General features: G+C 33.8%; 1 pseudogene; it reads right to left on the bottom strand.

Annotated features, from left to right (window-relative positions):
* Nucleotides 1-267: 267 nt before the first annotated feature.
* Nucleotides 268-1,655, bottom strand: LOC102959697 (annotated as a pseudogene).
* Between the last annotated feature and the right edge of the window lie 16,770 nt (nucleotides 1,656-18,425).

The following is an 18,425-nucleotide window of genomic DNA, read 5'->3' as shown; positions in this document are numbered from 1 at the left end:
GCCAGTTTAATAAACAAACATTAAAAATCTTCCCCCAAAATTTGTTCAAATGTATTTTACACATTAGACAGTTCTTAACAAGGGAGAATACAGTTTCTTGACACTTAACATTTAAAGGTTTTATTGGCCATATTAATCTTCCTCACAAAAGTTTTAAGTTATCTACAAGTTCTTTGAATGTCAAAGTAAGAAGAGAAGAAACACTGACAAATTTAGGGGGCCATGTGGGAGCAGAAACTTGGCAACAGTTCCTCAGTCGAAGTGTATTCAGGCATACTTTTTCTCCAGTAAAATTTTTTGTAACTTTTCTGCAACCTCGCTTATTTCTACCCAAATTAACATGGTAACAGGAATGGTAGCATTCTTCTTATCTGTGGGTGGATTTGGAGCACATACAATAAGTATGTTGTTTTTCCCTGTTCAGGTACATGGCATCTTGGGTGGAATCAGAACAATCAGCAATATGTTGCCTAAATCGGTGTCTGCCCACACTAAAAGATGTATTTTCTGATTTGTTATAGGTTTTAAATGGAAAATATGCACACTTTTCTCTTTAAATTCATTGTCTTTCCTATAAAACAGTTTACAATTTTTGGAGTAAAAAGCATCTTCTTTTACTTCAGTAACTAGTACTTTGGGCAGCTCATCATTCACTTCTTCATCTCTGCCTTTGCATTCCTTACTGCCACCTTCAGCTTGTATCTCAGATGTTTTTGTGGAAAATGGTGAAAAAGGTGTTTTATTATGGGTAATATCTTTGCCAAATAAACTGGAGTTTCCAGAAGAAAATGAAAATCCAGTCAGGGGGCTAAAGTTTAATGAGCCCAAGACAGAACTATACATTTTCTTGCCAAAATTAAATGAGGCAATTGTTGCTTTTACTGATGGGTCCATTTTATTTACAGAAACCCTCTCAATCTTCTTTTAAGATGTATCCTCAGTTTTGTTGCCGTGAAACAAAGATGTTGACTCTTGCTATAATTTTGTTGTCCCAAATAGGGAAGGTGTCTGTCTTGCAACTGACATTTTGTTAGTTTCACTTTCAGAATTCCTGTTGCCACTACTCCTATGTTGTTGTTCAACACCTGCTGAATACTTCTCATAGTCTTTAGAGATAGGCGTCAGATCATAGAGTGAGTTTGTATTCACGTGCTTCGCTATTCAATCCTGAACAGAACAGTTTAAGGCAGCCAACTGCTTGTGATAGGCATTCCTGTGGCAGGCTGTACTACAGCTAAGGCCAGAGGAGGAGGCCTGCTGACTGTAGTTTTGGCATTTAAAATATTTTTATCGACCAAGGAGATAGAGCCATTTGCAACAACAAATCCAAAGGCTGCCTTGGTCTCAGTTGCTGCCCTTGCAGCACTGAGAGAAGAGCTGCTACCAGTAGACAGTCCTTCCAGAGGCTTCTCTCCAGCACCATTACCAAATCCAGACAACCTTCCTCCTCCAGAAGGTACAAACAAACCCTTAAAACCTTTAAAGGCTTCGCCACTATCAGATTCAAACCCAACATTTCTATGCTTTGATTTCTTTATGGCTCTAATCTTCAAGACTTCCTCAGTGGCCGCTGAGAATGTTCCCACCTCTTCCTGCTTCGTTTCTTGATCCCAATTCCTATCTGTCAATTCCTTCTAAGCATTTCTTTTGTCCATTATTTCAAACCCCCAGGACAGCCACCGCGGCACTAGCTGGGTTGTGGGAGCCGCGAAAGCCTGGTGCACGACAGCAAGCAGGTGCGAGTTTGCAGCGAATGGCCTGGGATCTGAAGCTGTTGCAGTGTGGGTAGTCATTTCTGGTGCACTGAGGATTCTCAATGGACTTGGTGGTCACCAAGCCCTGGGTCTCAAACACCATGTCCTCCAGGGGCCTCGTCTCTCTATGTTCTACAGTGAGGAAGAGATGTCTGCTCAGCCAGCAGTCCAGAAACTGCTGGGGGAACGTGCCTGTGTGTGTTCTTAAATCTGAAATTTGGCTCTTCTAGACAGTTTATAGTTAGATCTTGTTTTCTCATCCATTCAACAACTTTATGTCTTTTCATTACAGGGTTTATTTACATTTTTTTTAACGTTTATTTATTTTTGAGACGGAGAGAGACAGAGCATGAACAGGGGAGGGTCAGAGAGAGGGAGACACAGAATCTGAAACAGGCTCCAGGCTCCGAGCTGTCAGCACAGAGCCCGACGCGGGGCTCAAACTCACAGACTGTGAGATCATGACCTGAGCCGAGGTCGGCCGCTTAGCCGACTGAGCCACCCAGGCGCCCCAGGGTTTATTTACATTTAAAGTAACTAACGATCCATAAGATTTTGGTATTGCCATTTTGTTGTTTCCTGTCTACCTTATAGTTTATTTCTCCTTTGTCTTCTCTCTTCTGTTTACATGTGTTTGTTGATTTTTTGTTGTTACATGCTTTGACTCCTTTCTGGTTTCTTTTATGTATCTTCTACAGGTATTTTTTTTTTTATGGTTACTGTAAGGCTTACATATGACATCTTATAGTTATATGACATCTTATATCATATGACATCATATAGTTATAACAATATGATGTATATGAATGAGTATGAGTGATGTGATATGAATGATGTATGAGTATATGAAGCCTCATAATACTTCAGTCACATGCAAATACCCTAGAATTGTACTTCTCCTCCACAACACTTTATATTCCTGATGTCACAAATCACAAGCTATAATATTGTGTGTTAACATATTATAATAGTTGTATTTTTATACTTTTGTATTTTAGCTTCTATATAAGAATTAAAATAATTTATGCATCACTGTTATGATATTATAGTACTTTGATTTACCTATATATTTACCATAACCAGCAAGCTTCATACTTTCACATGCTTTTGTATTATTGTTCAGCATCATTTCATTTCAAATGAAGTTACTCCTTTGCATTTCTTTTAAGGCAGTTCTAGTGGTAATAAAATCCCTAAGCTTGTGTTTATCTTGAAAAATCTTTGTCTCTCTTTCATTTTTCAAAAATAGTTTTTCTGAGTATACTATTTTAAGTCAGCAGTTTTGTGCTTTCAGCAGTTTTAATTAAATGTTACCACTCTCCTCTAAGATGCAGCATTGTTACTGATGAATTACTGATTGATGTATGTGGGTTCTTTTGTATCTGATGAGTTACTTTTCTCTTGGTACATTCAAAATTATCTCTTTATCTTGGAATTTTGACAATTTGATTAAAATGTATCTCATTGTGGATTTCTTTGGATTCTTTTTTATTGGTATTATTCTCAAATATGGATGCTTACCTACTTCCTTTCTTAAATTTGGAAATCTCCCAGCCATTGGTTCTTCATGTAAATTTTTTGACCCTTTTAATCTCTTCTTTCCTTCTTCAACTCTTGTAATGCTTATATCGTTCAACTTCATGGTATCCCATAAGCCCTTTGGCTTTTCCTCACTTTTTTTCATTAATTCTTTCTTTCTCTATTTTTAAATTCCTTTGACTGGATAATTGCAAATGCCTTGTTTTCAAGTTCACTAATTCTTTTTTTCTGCTTGATCAAACTTATTGTTGAACTCCTCTAGAGAAATCTTCAGTTCAATTTTAGTATTTTTCAGCTCCAAATTTTTATATATATATATATATATATATATATATATATATATATATCTTTGTTGATATTCTCATTTTATTCACATATTGTTTTCTCAAGCTTGTAGAGCATATTTGTGACAGGTATTTTGAATTCTGTGTCTGGTAACTTATATTCTTCCATTTCTTTAAGATCATATTGTAGACATGTTGTTAGTTTTTTGTTTGTTTATTTGTTTGGGGTCATATTTCTGTTTTTTTTTTTTTCATGTGTCTTAGAGCTTTGTTCTGAGATCAGTGAATATGGAGGAAAAAAGCCATATCTCTAGTTTTTATGGAATGACTTTATACAGGGGAAGACTTTCACTAATCAGCCTGGCTAGAGATTCTGGGGGCCTGTGAAACCACTTGGGGGAGAAGTAACTTCTCTGGGTCTCTGTTCAATTTATCAACTAGCAGTCAGTCCAACTTTTTTCTTCTTTTAATTTGTATTCTTTTTCTCCTTCTGATGTCTTTATTCACACCACAATTTTTAAAGGAGCAAGCATCTCCACTTTCTTTGGATGCCCCAGGCACCATGCTTTTTCCCTATCAGCACCTTGATTCAGGCAAGACTTCTACTAGTTTCTCGTACAGTTCTCCATGAATACAGAATGCTGGACACATTCTATTCTCCCCCTCCCTCCTGAGGAAGAAGCCTCATGTTGTGCACCTTCTTTCTCTCAATTGTACTAAATCATGCTAGATGTAGCAAGCTGCTCACCATTCTTTTTTGTTAGTGGTCCACAGGCTTCCAACTATGTCAGCTTAATCAGCAATTTAAATGAGATGAGACAGAAACCTATCCTTTGGGCAGCCCTCTCAAAGCTGGAACATTAAACACATGTTCTACTTTTCTTTTTCTACTTTAAAGTAGAAGTCATAAGCTAAGGCATTATCTCCCAGTACTGACCTATACTGTCTTGGAGTTGACATGGGTAAATTGAAATGGCCTTTCTTACCGATTCCAGTGTAACTGTTCTCAGATTTGTGCTTTCCTGGAGTACAGCAACTTCTTATTTGGGTTCTGGAATTCTCAAAAAGGTTATTATTATTTTTTGGCCTGTATTTCATTGCTATATTGATGTTTTTATGGGAGGATTACTGCTGGGACTTTCTATTCTAACATCTTGCTGATGTCATTATGCTCTTTTTTGACATTTTTTTTTTTTACCAACAATATGGTAACCTCATATATAAATTTTGAAACATATCTTTTTTTTAATCCTTGAAATAGCTTGTGTATGATTGAAGCCAATTCTTTCAGTGTTGAAGTCACCTGGGCATGAATAACTTTAGTGGGAATGTTAGCTTGTGAATTAAATGTCTTTATTAGTTATAAAACTAATCAGTCTTTCTATGATTTTTTGATAACTTGCATTTTTCTAGGAATATGTTCATTTCAACTAAATTTTCTACTTGGAGTGCCATTTATTGAATCATAATAATTTCTTATTATTTTTATAATTACTGCAGGATTTTGGTTTTGTCCCTTTTAAATTTTTGATCCTGGTTACTTATACTTACTTATTTTTTTTCTTTCTCATTTGTAAGAATTGTTTGCATTATAAACCTTTCTGAGAACTAAGTTTTAGCTTTTTCAGTCTTCTTTATGGTAGGATTATTTCCATATTAATCTCTTTATTTATTTTATTTTTCCCTTCTACTCTAATTGGGTTCATTTGATATCTCTTAACTTCTTAAGATGAATTATAAACTAGTTAATTTTATATTTTTCCTAATATAAGATTTTAAAGCTACTCCTTTTCTTTTATGTTTTATACTGAGTCCCCACAAGTTCTGATACTTAGTATTCTCATTATTATTTAAAATACTTTCCCATTGTTTCTTTTTTTGTCTAATAAATTATTTAAAAGTGTGCTCTTAATTTTTAAACATATGGAGATGTTTCTGATTTTTTTAACTCTTTTTGAGCATACTTACATTGTGACACATTCTGCATCATTCCAGTTATTTGGTATATGTTGATATTTGCTTTTAGTTCACACACATGGTCTTTGTAAAAAAGAAATATTCCCTGTGTTTTTGAAAAGAATGTGTATTCTGCATGTTGGGGTACATAGATATATCTGTGTATCAAAATGGTCTTTATTTGTCTTCTTTCTTGGAGGATGTTTCCATTGAGTATAGAATTCTAGAGTTGGCAGTTATTTTCTACAAGTACTTTGAAAATAATGTCCCTTTGTCTTATAGTTTCCATTGAAGTTACTGAGAATTCAGGTGCCTTCATAACTGCTGTTTCGTTGAAGGTTAACTGCTTTTTTATTCTGACAAATTTTAAAATATGTTTTTAGTTTTCTATAATCTCTCTGTAATATATCTAGCTGTGGATTATTTTTTCCTGCTTGGAATTTGTTGCATTGGTTGAATATGTGAGTGGTATTTTTTACAGAAAATTCTCAACCATAATTTTTTCTAACATTGACTATGTCCCATTTTTTCCCCTTCTTCTGGGACTCTATTAAATGCATCACATTGTATCTTTTATGTTTTTTTATTCTCTTTCATACATTCCATTGTAGTATCTCTTTGGAATTTGGTTTACATGGTTTATTCTGACTTGTTCTCCAGTTCACGAAGCCTATATTCAGTGGTGTATAATTTATGGTGAAACTCATTTAATCAGTTCTTAATTCTGTCATAGAATTTTTCAAGTTTGGATTTTTAATTTCTTTTCCATATATATATATATATATATATATATTTCTCTTGATTCATTTTCTTGTTAAAAATTATAAGCTAAACATTTTTTTGAATAAAATAAGTATAATTGTTTTATAGTCTGTGTTTCATACCTAGCGTCTCCATGTATCTGTTTTTGTTGTCTTATTTTTCTTTCTCTAGCTTATGGAGTTTTGCTTTCTTGTGTGTCTAGTTTTCTGTGTGTTTTGAACATTGAATACATTTTGTAGAAATAATATAAGACCTCAGATTACTATATTTTTCTCCAATGATGATTTTAGTTTGTTTTAATTAGTTTCCTTGGTACAATAACAAATCATCAAGTTCAAGGCTTGTTATCTTCTGGCTTCAAATTCAGACTGCAATTTTTGTGGATGTTAGTTGCCTTCTGGCTTGCCCTTGTGTTCTCAGTCAAAATCAGTAAAAATATATCAGATACCCATCTTTTGCAGATCCTGGACTTTGACTTTTTCTGCTTAATAGTAGGAAGCCACTCAGTACTCAGCTTTATCTCTCAACTGCCTTTTTAATTTTTAATTTTATTATATCCTTTTTTAGAGAGGGAGAGCACAAGCAGTAGAGGAAGAGAGAATCTTAAGAGGCTCCATGCCCAGTGTGGAGCCTCCTCTCACAACCCTGAAATCATGACCTGAGCCAAAATTAAGAATCAGGTGTTCAACTGACCGAGCCACCCAGGTGTCCCATCTCAGCTGCCTTTTTTAGATCTGAAAATGCTCCAAGGGTAAAAGTGACTTTGGATTCCCGTTCTCACTCCATAACTCACTGCAGTAATCTCTCATTGTCTTCTTAGCTTTTGTATGCTTTTAAGGATATTGAAAAAAATATTTTCTAGCTTTTTAGTTACAATCACCAAGATCTGGGGGAAATTAGTGTAAATCAACTTATCTGCTATTATAAGGAGTATATGTCTTCAGAGGATATTTTTATTTTACCTTTTTCCTGTGTTCTGGAAAGATGAATCTTAGCAGTTAATTGACTTTCATATAAATACTTTTTTAAAAGAATATTTTGGTTTGCTAATGTGGACATTTTAGTATCAGACACTATAGCTTATTTTTTTTTCTTAGCATCAGGTATAGAACTGATATTCAATGCATGTTTGTTTAATGAATGAATCAATTAATAAAAACAGCATAACATGCAACTTTCAAATAATGAAAATTCTATTATTAGAATAATCATATTTTATTTTGTGTTTTGTCTAATATAAATACAGGTAATTTTTCCAAAAAAAAATTATCTATAAAATAGAGTGATTCCATAGTGAAAACTAGCCTCCACCAGAATATTCTCAGGACTCTAATTATATTTTCTGGGAATGAATCAAGTTCTATTTCAAGTTTCTAGATTAATGATAGTATTTTGTTGTTATTGTTTAGGGAAACACTTGTTTCAACCAGTTTTGTATACTTTGACATTAATTTGGATTTACGACATTATTATTTTCTCATTCAGAGCAGCTATCTCTCCAAGAGGATTTTGGTGGTTATTATAGGAATTGTGTTAAATAGTGTTTCATATATGAGATAGGATAATCTTTTCAGAAAATACAATAGGTGCTGTGTATAATTGCCAGAGGTAACATTCTGGACAATTTATAAGAAGTGGGCATAACAGTGAGAACCCCTAAAAGACCTACATTTCTCGAATGACTTATTCAAAAGGATAGAAAAATAAAGCAACACTTACTGATAAATAATTGAAGGCAATGTATTAAGCATCTGTGTTTTGTGAGATGAATTTGTAAACCATGTTAATTTTTAGTACATTTTATAGTTAACAATACATTCACAAATGTATGTTTTCACTCAAAATTTATATTTATGCTTTCCCATATGTGCAACTGAGAAAAGGAATTAGTTTTTGTATGTAGGTCTTACCCTTACTTGATCCTTGGACCATAGGTCCAAGTATAGTAGGCCAAGGTAAGGATTTCATGAGAACCTATTCAAGGTACAGGATAATTGATGCCAGAAAGGAGAAGGATACTGAAATGAAGGAGTAGCTAGATAATTAACACCTGGAACAGGAGGGGTTCTATCATCAAAGATACAAGGATAAACAACCCAATCCATGCTCTCTAGTGATTCACTTTCTAATAGGAAGATAAACAGAAACTACATTCAGATATTAAGAGTCAGAATAGCACTGGTACTGAAGGATGAAAATAAATACATGTCATAGCTAAAACAAGGTTCTAGAGTTCAAGTGTTACTCCTTTAATTACTTGGTCATTGGAGGTTTGAAGGGGATGTCCTAGATAAAGAACTGAGATGGCAGGAGGCTCATGGGATTTGGTTTGAGACACTGGATCTTAACCACCTTTTATATAGTATTTCTATAGTATAACAATTAATAGGGTTATATTGGATCTTACCCAGCTCTGGATACATGAAACACAAAGAATGACAACAATAAGAGTTTGTATATCACAAAATGAGGTCAAACACATGAAATTATTGAGCTCTACCTGGGGTTAGATTTAAGAAAGAAAGTAACACTTCAATGGGTCTTGAAATATGAATGAGTTTACATGGAACTACTAGTCTAAAAGCATTCCAGAAACATGGATTGGCTTGTTTGAATATGGTATAAAATAGTGTGAAATTTTAGGAAGCTTCTAATTGCTCAACTCAACTGAAGTGTAAGTGTCAGTAAGGTATGTGATAGATGACGGTGTTGCAGAAGTAGGTAGAAGAATTGATTTGCCCAAAGCCATACATCTAGTAAGTGGAAAAGTGATTATTTAAAAGTTAGTATTCTCTGGTTCCAAAGGCTATGTTTTTCCCACTAAATTTGTGTTTAATTATGTCTCATTTTTTGAGCTGTAACATTTTTTTTAAATAAGATCTTATGTAGAATGTATATAAAATATAAGATTTAGTGTGCTTTGGTTGAAGTAGGGGCTACAGTTGGCAGCTACTTAGGCACCTTATTGGTGAAATCCATTTATCTACAAGTACTCCTTTTCTCTCTCGTGGACTCCCCATTCCACATATTTCATGGGTTAAGTTTCATGGGAACTCAGAGGAGAGAATGACTAATTCATTTGGGATAAATCATAGGAAGATTCATAAGGGAAGTGACATTTGGCCTGGTCCATAAATGACAAAGAGTTACCAGACACAGAAGAGAGGAGTAGGACTGAAGAAGGCATGGGGGATGGAAATAATTGCAGAAAAGTGATTTTGACTTCCTTTTAGCTAAGGATATTGGATATTAACATGTGAACAATGGGGAGTCATTAAAAACTTTTCAGCAGGAGAAAGCCACAAGAAAACTGGCATTTTAGAGATGATTCTGATATCAGTGTGTAGAGTGGAATGGGATACCAGAAAAGCCAGAGGAGTTAAGTCATTTAGGAGGTTGTTATTTCAGCAAGAAATGAGGTGGGTCTGAATTTATACCATGGTGACAATGGCTCTCCAATCTTAAATGAGGTAAGATAATGGAAGTGATTTATTGTTATCTGATTATTCAGTATTCAGGTGTGGATACCCTAATTCTCAGAAAGATAGATTATCTGAAGGGGCTTCTCACAAGGAGAAGTTAAACCTTGTTTTGACATTTTGTCTAATAATTTGGCAGTCCATTCCTGGTTCCCTTTACAAGTATTATTCATAATCTTTAAAAGCTTCTGAGTTGTTTTGTGATTTTTTTCTCCTTTGCCTTGGAATGGGTTTCTTAAAAATAGTAATTCAGCAAAACCATACAGGGGTTCTATGAGCCACACGTTTGTTGTATTTCTCAGAAGTGTTCTACAGCTTGACTAGATACAATGTGGACAATTTCTTGTGTGCCAAACCACTCTTTATGTTTGTTTCTCATTATGTAGGGAATATATCTAAGGATCAGTGAAAAAATTCCTTTGATTATATTATTTAATTTATATTTTTCAATATATTTTAACTTATATTTTTATAAATAAAATAAAAATGTATATAGTATATATGTCATACTAGTTGCATATTAATTTCTTTGAAATCCATGTTGGTTACTGTTACTTTAGGCTATTTTACATCCTATATTGGCAGAATCCTACTTGGCTAAACACATATGTTTATAACTATTTTTGAAGTTTTTGGTTTTTATTAATGTCAAAGTGGCTTGTTGCAGAGAGAAGGCATCAAATGTGAAACCTTCTTTGTTTTGATGATGAATGTGGCTTAAAATATTCAACCATAGAGATATTTGTGCCAGACACAAAGCCATGGGTTGTTCCTATTTTCCAAATTCAGTTATGAAGAAAATGGAAGAAATTTAAATATTTTCCAATGAGACTGAGTTGGTGAAAATAATTTCCGTTATAAGTTATTCTGTCCAAGTCAGTCTTATATGACTGAAACATACGACAGTTATGCATATGAAAACAAAAGGATTTTCTATCAAAGAGCCCTTTATAATTTAATACTGTTCTCTCTACACCCTGTAGTGCAAGTTTTGACTGTCCTAGAACCTCTGACCTCATGATTAAATGATGCTGTTTCTTCCCTCCCCACTTCCCTTCACCTCATTATGATCTACTTGAGTTTGGACCAACACAATTCAGTTATCACCTCTTATTTCTTGCATTTTCCCCTGAAATGCAATACACCATGATTTTGGAAGACATTTATTTGGGACAGATAGATTATTGCATTCCTCACTTATATAGGCATGAATAGTTATGCATTCAGTTAATTGTGTTTTCTTTATGCTAGTGATGAGACAGAAAGTTTGGAATGTGGACTTTCCATCTTTTCCAACTTTCACTTTCTTCCCTCATCTATGTTCTTTTCTTTTTTCCATTTATCTTTTTTCAATATTTCTGCTCTCTGTGTTCCAAAGAAACAGGAAATGAATGATGAGCTGAGAGTGGTGTAGAAGTAGGCACATCCAATTTCTTTTCTACACTCAAAGCTTTCATCTATGTGGTATAAACATAAGTGGCTGAGATGTGAAAATGCACAATGAAATATATTTCTGTCAATTAATGGTGTAACTAGCTAATAAAAGCCAAGTGTTAAATTTCCAGAAATTTTGTGAGCTGCATGTTAAACCAGTATTATTAAAAATTAAATAATATAAACTTACAATTAAGTAATTTATAAGAAAACCAAAGGTAACAAGTACATCTCAATTCTTAATTATTTTTTACTAAATTTTGCTATTATTTGTGATATTAAGATTACTTACATTTATTGCACCTGCCTAGTGGGAATACTATATAATGGTGTGCCACTGTTCATCACTTCCCAATTCTTCTGTCAGTGTTATCATGTTGCTAGCTTGAAACTGGACATAGTGGGAGTATTTGCACTATGGAAATTAGCAAGTTCTACAAATAAAGATTTCATCCTTTGTTTTGTTGATTTTTTAAACCTAAGAATCAGCAAACTACAATCTGTGGGCCAAATATAGCCTGCCATCTAGTTTTTCTCAGTAAAGTTTTATTGAACTATAGCCAGCTCTGGTGCTGCAATGATGGCATTGAATAGTTGCAAATAAGACTCTGTGGCTTGCCAAAAACAAAACATTAACAGTATGTTCCCCTACATAAAATATTTGCCAATTCTTGGTCTAAGTTTAAGAATATGGCAGAAAATGTTAATGATGCAGATAAACCTTACAAGTGTAATGTGTCTGTAGATGTGACACTGTGGGTAGCACAAAAAATTAAATAACCAGCAAACACAACATTTACCAGCAAGGCATAGTATGAAACAATCAGAATATACTGGTTGTATTGAGGAAAAATGTAAATTAAGGGGTCAATTAATAGAGATTTTATTTGGACCAATCTTTAATATAGCTGGATTATATACACTGAGAGCAGGTATTTTTTATTTAGTCATACAGCATCTAGCAGTGCTGAACAGATGCTAGCCACTCAGCTTATTTCTGTGAGTTGCAAATGACTCTTACCTAAAAGGAAGCCTTCAACTTATATTCATATAAAACAAATTCCCAAATATATATTTTGATAATTCCCAACAAACTTTGAAATATAGAAGTTTGAAATTATTAGCTATATATGGTCAATAAGGGCAATGAGATCCATAAATGTTAAATATTTTTGCTACTTAAACTGTGGTTTCTAGATGAGCAGCAGCAAGCATCTCATCACTTCTGACCTTGTTAGAAATGCAAAACACACTATTTCAAGTGTACTCCAGATCTACTCCTCCAGAAACAGCATGTTAACAAAATTCCCAGTTGATTCCTATGTACATAAAGCTAGATCAAGAACTTCTAAGAAGAGTGTTCTATCATGCTGTCTCCCTTGTATACTATGCTTTCATAATTCAAAATATGAGAACTAAAACAATATGCCAGTTCTTGGATTCAATAAGTGACAAAAAATGTTTATTGATTCCAATATATTTTTCCACTTTAGCTATATCATCTGATTTTATTCTAAAAAAATTCTCCTAAGACACAAAGGATGAGAATGGTTATCTTTATTAATAATGAGTTAATAAAGATACAGATAATTACTGTTTTAAACCAACTTTAAACAGTATATTAGTGACAGACTCTCCAGGTGAGCATTTTACATCAGTTTATTTTCCTATCAAAGTAGACAAGAGATAATTGTCTGATAAATTCAGATTCCTCATATAATCTATCTGGATATTTCGGGATACTAAATATCCACTCTCTCACACACACCCATTCTACAAACTTTATGAAGAAATTAGCAAAATAGGGTTTAAGCCTGAAATGTCTATGTGATTTTGTATAAACCCAGTCTCTGCCTATGTAGGCTTTAATCTATACAGGGACCTTTTAACACTTAAAATATTGAATTACAGAAAATGTTTGGGTGCCAACAATAAAAAAGTAACTGAAAATGTCTTATTTTTATTTACAAAATAAATAAATTTTAATAACAAGGTAAACAAGTTGTTTATTTTTTTTCTAGATTGTTATTTAAAGTCTAGTTAGTTAAGGGGCACCAAGATGCTCAATCAGTTAAATATCTGACTCTCGAGATTGGCTCAGGTCATGATCTCAAGGTTTGTGAGATTGAGCCCCACATTGGTCTCTGAGCTGACAGTGCAGAGCCTGCTTGGGATTCTCTCTTGCCTTTTCTCTCTGCCCCTCCACAGCCTCCCCCCTCTCCCCCTCTCAAAATAAATAAACTTAAAAAAAATAAATTCTAGTTAGTTAACATATAGTGTAATATTGTTTTCAAAAGTAGAATTTAGCGATTCATTATTTACATATAACAGTGTTCATCACAACAAGTGCCCTCCTTAATACCCATCACCAATTTAGCCATCCCCTGTCCATCTCCCTCTAGCAACTCTCAGTTTTTTCTCTATGCTTAAGTCTTTTCTGGTTAGACATCATCTCTTTTTCTATTCTTATTTTCCCTATGTTCATATGGTATTTATCTTTCTCTGACTTATTTTGCTCAGCATAATACACTCTAATTCCATCCACGTTGTTGCAAAAACCAAGGTATACTTTTTGATGACTAACATTCCATTGTGTGTATGAGTGTGCGTGTGCATGTGTGTGTGTGTGTGTGTGTGTGTGTGTGCATGCTCCCGCACGTATAATCACTTCTTTATCCATTCTTCAGTAGAAGGATATTTGGGCTTTTCCCATAATTTGGCTATTGATGATAATGCAGCTATAAACATTGGGGTTCATGTGCCCCTTCAAACCAGTATTATTGTATCCTTTGGATAAATACCTAGTAGTGCAATTGCTGGGTCTCAGTTCTATTTTTAACTTTTTGAGGAATCTCCATACTGTTTTCCAGAGTGGCTGCACCAATTTGCATTCCCACCAACAGTGTAAGAAGGTTCCCCATTCTCCACATCCTTTCCAACATCCGTTGTTCCTGTATTGTTAATGTTAGCCATTGGGTGAGGAATTTCTCATGGTGGTTTTGATTTGTATTTCCCTGTTGATGAGTGGTGTTGAGCATCCTTTCATGTTTCTTTTAGCCATCTGTATGTCTTCTTTGGGAAAAAAATGTCTATTTGTGTCTACTTCAAATTTCTTAAAAGGATTATTTGGTTTTGGGGGTGTTGAGATTGTTAAGTTCTATATAGTTTTTTGATATTAACTCTTTATCAGATATGTCATTTGCAAATGTCTTCTCCCATTCTGTAGCTGCCTTTTAGTTTTGTTTATTGGTTACTTCACTGTGCAGAAGCTTTTCATCTTGATGAAATCCCAATAGCTAATTTATGCTTTTGCTTTCCTTGTTTCTGGAAACATGTCTAGTAAAATGTTGCTAAAAAGTTGCCAAACATGTTGCTACCTGTGTTCTCTAATATTTTAATGGTTTTCTTTCTCACAGTTAGGTTGCCATCTGTTTTGAATTTATTTTTGTGTATAGTGTAAGAGAGGGGTCCAGTTTCCTTCTCTATGCTGTTTCTCAGGTTCCCCAAAAATATTTGTTGAAGTGAGTGTCTTTTTCTCCATTGGATATTCTTTCTTGCTTCATTGAACATTAGTTGACCATATAGTTGTGGGTCAATTCCTGAATTTTCTATCCTGTTCCACTGACCTATGTGTCTATTTTTGTGCCAATAACATACTATCTTGATGACTGCACCATTGTAATATAGTTTGAAGTCTGGAATTGTGATACCTCCACTTTTGCTTAACTTTTTCAAAAAATTTTTGGATGTTTGAGATGTTTTGTGATTTCATACAAATTTGAGGACTGTTTTTTCTAGCTCTGGAGTATTGATTAAATGTATAGATTTCTTTGGGTAGTACAGGCATTTTAACTATATTTATTCTTCCAATCCATGAGCATGGATTATTTTTCAATATGTTTGTGTCCTTTTCAGTTTCTTTCATAAGTGGTCTATAGTTTTCAGAACACAGATCTTTTACCTCTTTTGTTAGGTTTATTCCTAGGTATCTTAGGATTTTGGTTGCAACTGTAAATAGGATAAATGGTTTGATTTCTATTTCTGCTGCCTCATTATTGGTGTATAGAAATGCAACAGAATTCTGTACATTGATTGTGTATCCCGTGACTTTGCTGAATTCGTGTATCAGTTCTAGTAATTTTTGATGGGATATTTTGGGTTTTCTACATAGAGAACCATGTTGTCTGAGAATAGCCAAAGTCTGACTTCTTCCTTGCAAGTTTGGATGCTTTTGTTTATTTTGTTGCCTGATTGCTGAGGCTAGGACTTCCAGTACTATATTAAATACCAATGGTGACAATGGACATCCCTGTATTTTTCCTGACCATAGAGGAAAAGCTCTTAGTCTTTTCCCATAGATGATGATACTGGCTGTGGTTCTTTCATATATGTCCTTTATGATGTTGAGATACATTCTCTCTATTCCCAATTTGTTGAGGAGTTTTATCAAGAGACGATGCTGTACTTTGTCAAGTGCTTTTTCTGCATCTATTGAAAAGATCATGTGATTCTTGCCTTTTTTTTTATTAATGTCATGTATCACGTTGATCGATTTGCAAATACTGAGCCACGTTTGCAGCACAGAAATAAATCCCTTTTGATTGTGGTGAATAATTCTTTCAATGCACTGTTGGACTCAATTTGCTAGTAGCTTGTTGAGAGAATTTTGGATCCATGTTCATTAGTGATATTGGCCTATCATTCTCTTTTTAGTGGGGTCTTTGTCGATATTGGAATCAAGACAGGTCTGGCCTCATAGAATAAGTTGGAAATTTTCCTTCCATTTCTATTTTTTGGAACAGTTTGAGAAGAATAGGCATTACTTCTGTTGTAAATGTCTGGTAAAATTCCCCTGGGAAGCCATCTGGCCCTGGGATTTTGTTTCCTGAGAGAATTCTATTACTAATTCAATTTCTTTGCTGGTTATATGACTGTTCAAATGTTCTTTTTTGTGTGTGCTTCAGTTTTGATACTTTGTATGTTTCTAGGTATTTATCCATTTCTGCCAGATTGCCTAGTTTGTTGGCATACAATTTTTCACAATAGTCTCTTATAATTGTTTTTATTTACGTGTTATTGTTTGTGATCTCTCTCCTTTCATTTGTGATTTTGTTTATATGTGTCCTTTTTCTTTTCTGTTTGATAAGTCTGGCTAGTGGTTTATAAATTGTATTAATTCATTCAAAGAACCAGCTCTTAGTTTCCTTGAGATGTTCTAATTTCTTTTGTTTGTTTGTTTCTGTATCTTTTATTTCTACTCTTCTTCTGCTGGCTTTAGGCTTTATGTGCTGTTCCATTTCTAGATCCTTTTGATGTAGAGTTTGGCTGTGCATTTGAGAATTTTCTTGTTTTTTGAGGTAGGCTTGTATTGCAATATACATTCCTCATAGGATCATTTTTGCTGCATCCCAAATGTTTTGGACTGCTGTGTTTGTATTATCATATGCTTCCTTGATTTTTTTTCTTCTTTTAATTGCCTGGTTAACCAATTTATTCTTTAGTAAGATATTCTTTAATCTCCATGTATTTGTGGTCTTTCCATTTTTTTTCTTGTGGTTCACTTCACATTTGATAGAATTGTGGTCTAAATATATTCTTGGTAAAATTTCAACATTTTTGTGTTTGTTGAAGGCTTATTTGTGACCTAGTATGTGATTTATCCTGAACATTTTCTATGTGCAGAAGAAAAGAATCTGTATTCTGCTGTTTTAAAATTAAATGTTCTGACTATATCTGTTAACTCCATCATGTTTAGTGTGTCATTCAAAGCAACTGTTTCCTTGTTGAACTTCTACTAGATGGTCTGTCCAGTGCTATGAGTGGAGTATTAAAAATCCCCTATTATTCTATTATTATTAATGAGTTTTTTTTATATTTGTTATTAAATGCTTTACATATCTGTGTGCTCTAAAGTTAGAGGCATAAATATTTACAATTGTTCAACCTTCTTGATGTATAGACCCTTAAATTGATATAATGACTTTTCTCATTTATTGTTACACTCTTTGGTTTAAAATACACTTTGTTTCATATAAGTATTGCTACTCTAGTTTTCTTTTGGTGTCCATTAGCATGATAGGTGGTTCTTTATCTCCTCACTTTCAATCTGCTGATGTGTTTAGGTCTAAAATGAGTCTCTAGTAGGCAGTATATAGATGGGTCTTATTTTTTTTTATTGATTATGATAGTTTATGTCTTTTGATTGGAACATTTACTCCATTTACATTCAGAATGGTTACTGATAGATATGAATTTAGTGTCATTAGTGACCTGTATAGTCATCGTTTCCAGAGATGTTCTCTGTTCCTTTCTAGTCTTGTTGCTTCTGGTCTTTCTTCACCTCACAGACAGTCCCCTTTCATATTTCTTGCAGAGCTGGTTTAATTGTCATGAACTCCTTTAGTTTTAGTTTGGGAAACTATCTCTGTTTCTATTTTGAACAACAGCTTGGCTAGATAAAGTATTCTTGACTGCATATATATTTTTTTTTTCCATTCAGCACTCTGAATATATAATTCCAGCCCTTTCTGGACTGTCAAGTTTCTGTGGTGAGGTCTACTGTTGACCTTATTTGTCTTCCCTTGTAAGTTATAGATTTCTTTTCTATTGATGCTCTCAGGATGTTTTCCTTATCTCTGTATTTTGTGAATTTTACAATATGTCTTGATGTTGGCCTCCTTTTGAGAGTTCTCTGTGTTCCTGGATTTGGATGTTTGTTTCTTTCCCCAGAGTAGGTAATTTCTCAGCTATAATTCTGTCAAATAAACCTTCTGTCCCTTTTTCTTTCTTTTCTTTTTTTGGGACTTCTATGATGCAAATTATCCTTAAAGGAGTCACTGAGTTCCCTAAGTCTACATTTGTGACCCAATACCTTTATTTCCCTCTTCTTTTCAACTTCATAATTTTTCATAATTTTATTCTCTACATCACTGATTTGTTCCTCTGTTTCGTCCATCTTCCATGTCATTGCTTCCATTCAGTTTCACATCTCAATTATAACAGTATTTTAAAATTTCATCCTGACTAGTTTTTAGTTCTTTTATCTCTGCAATGAGGGATTCTATAGTGTGTTTTATGCTTTTTTCAAGCCAAGACAGTATACTTATGATTATTGTTTTTTAAATTCTGGTCCTGACATATTACTTGTATCTGTTTTCTAAATTTTTTGTGTTTATTTATTTTTTAGAGAGAGAGACAGAGCATGAACAGGGGAGGGG

This window comes from Panthera tigris, chromosome X, assembly GCF_018350195.1.
Source record: "Panthera tigris isolate Pti1 chromosome X, P.tigris_Pti1_mat1.1, whole genome shotgun sequence".
Taxonomy (NCBI): Eukaryota; Metazoa; Chordata; class Mammalia; order Carnivora; family Felidae; genus Panthera; species Panthera tigris.
This window is presented reverse-complemented; position numbering and strand designations above follow the sequence as displayed.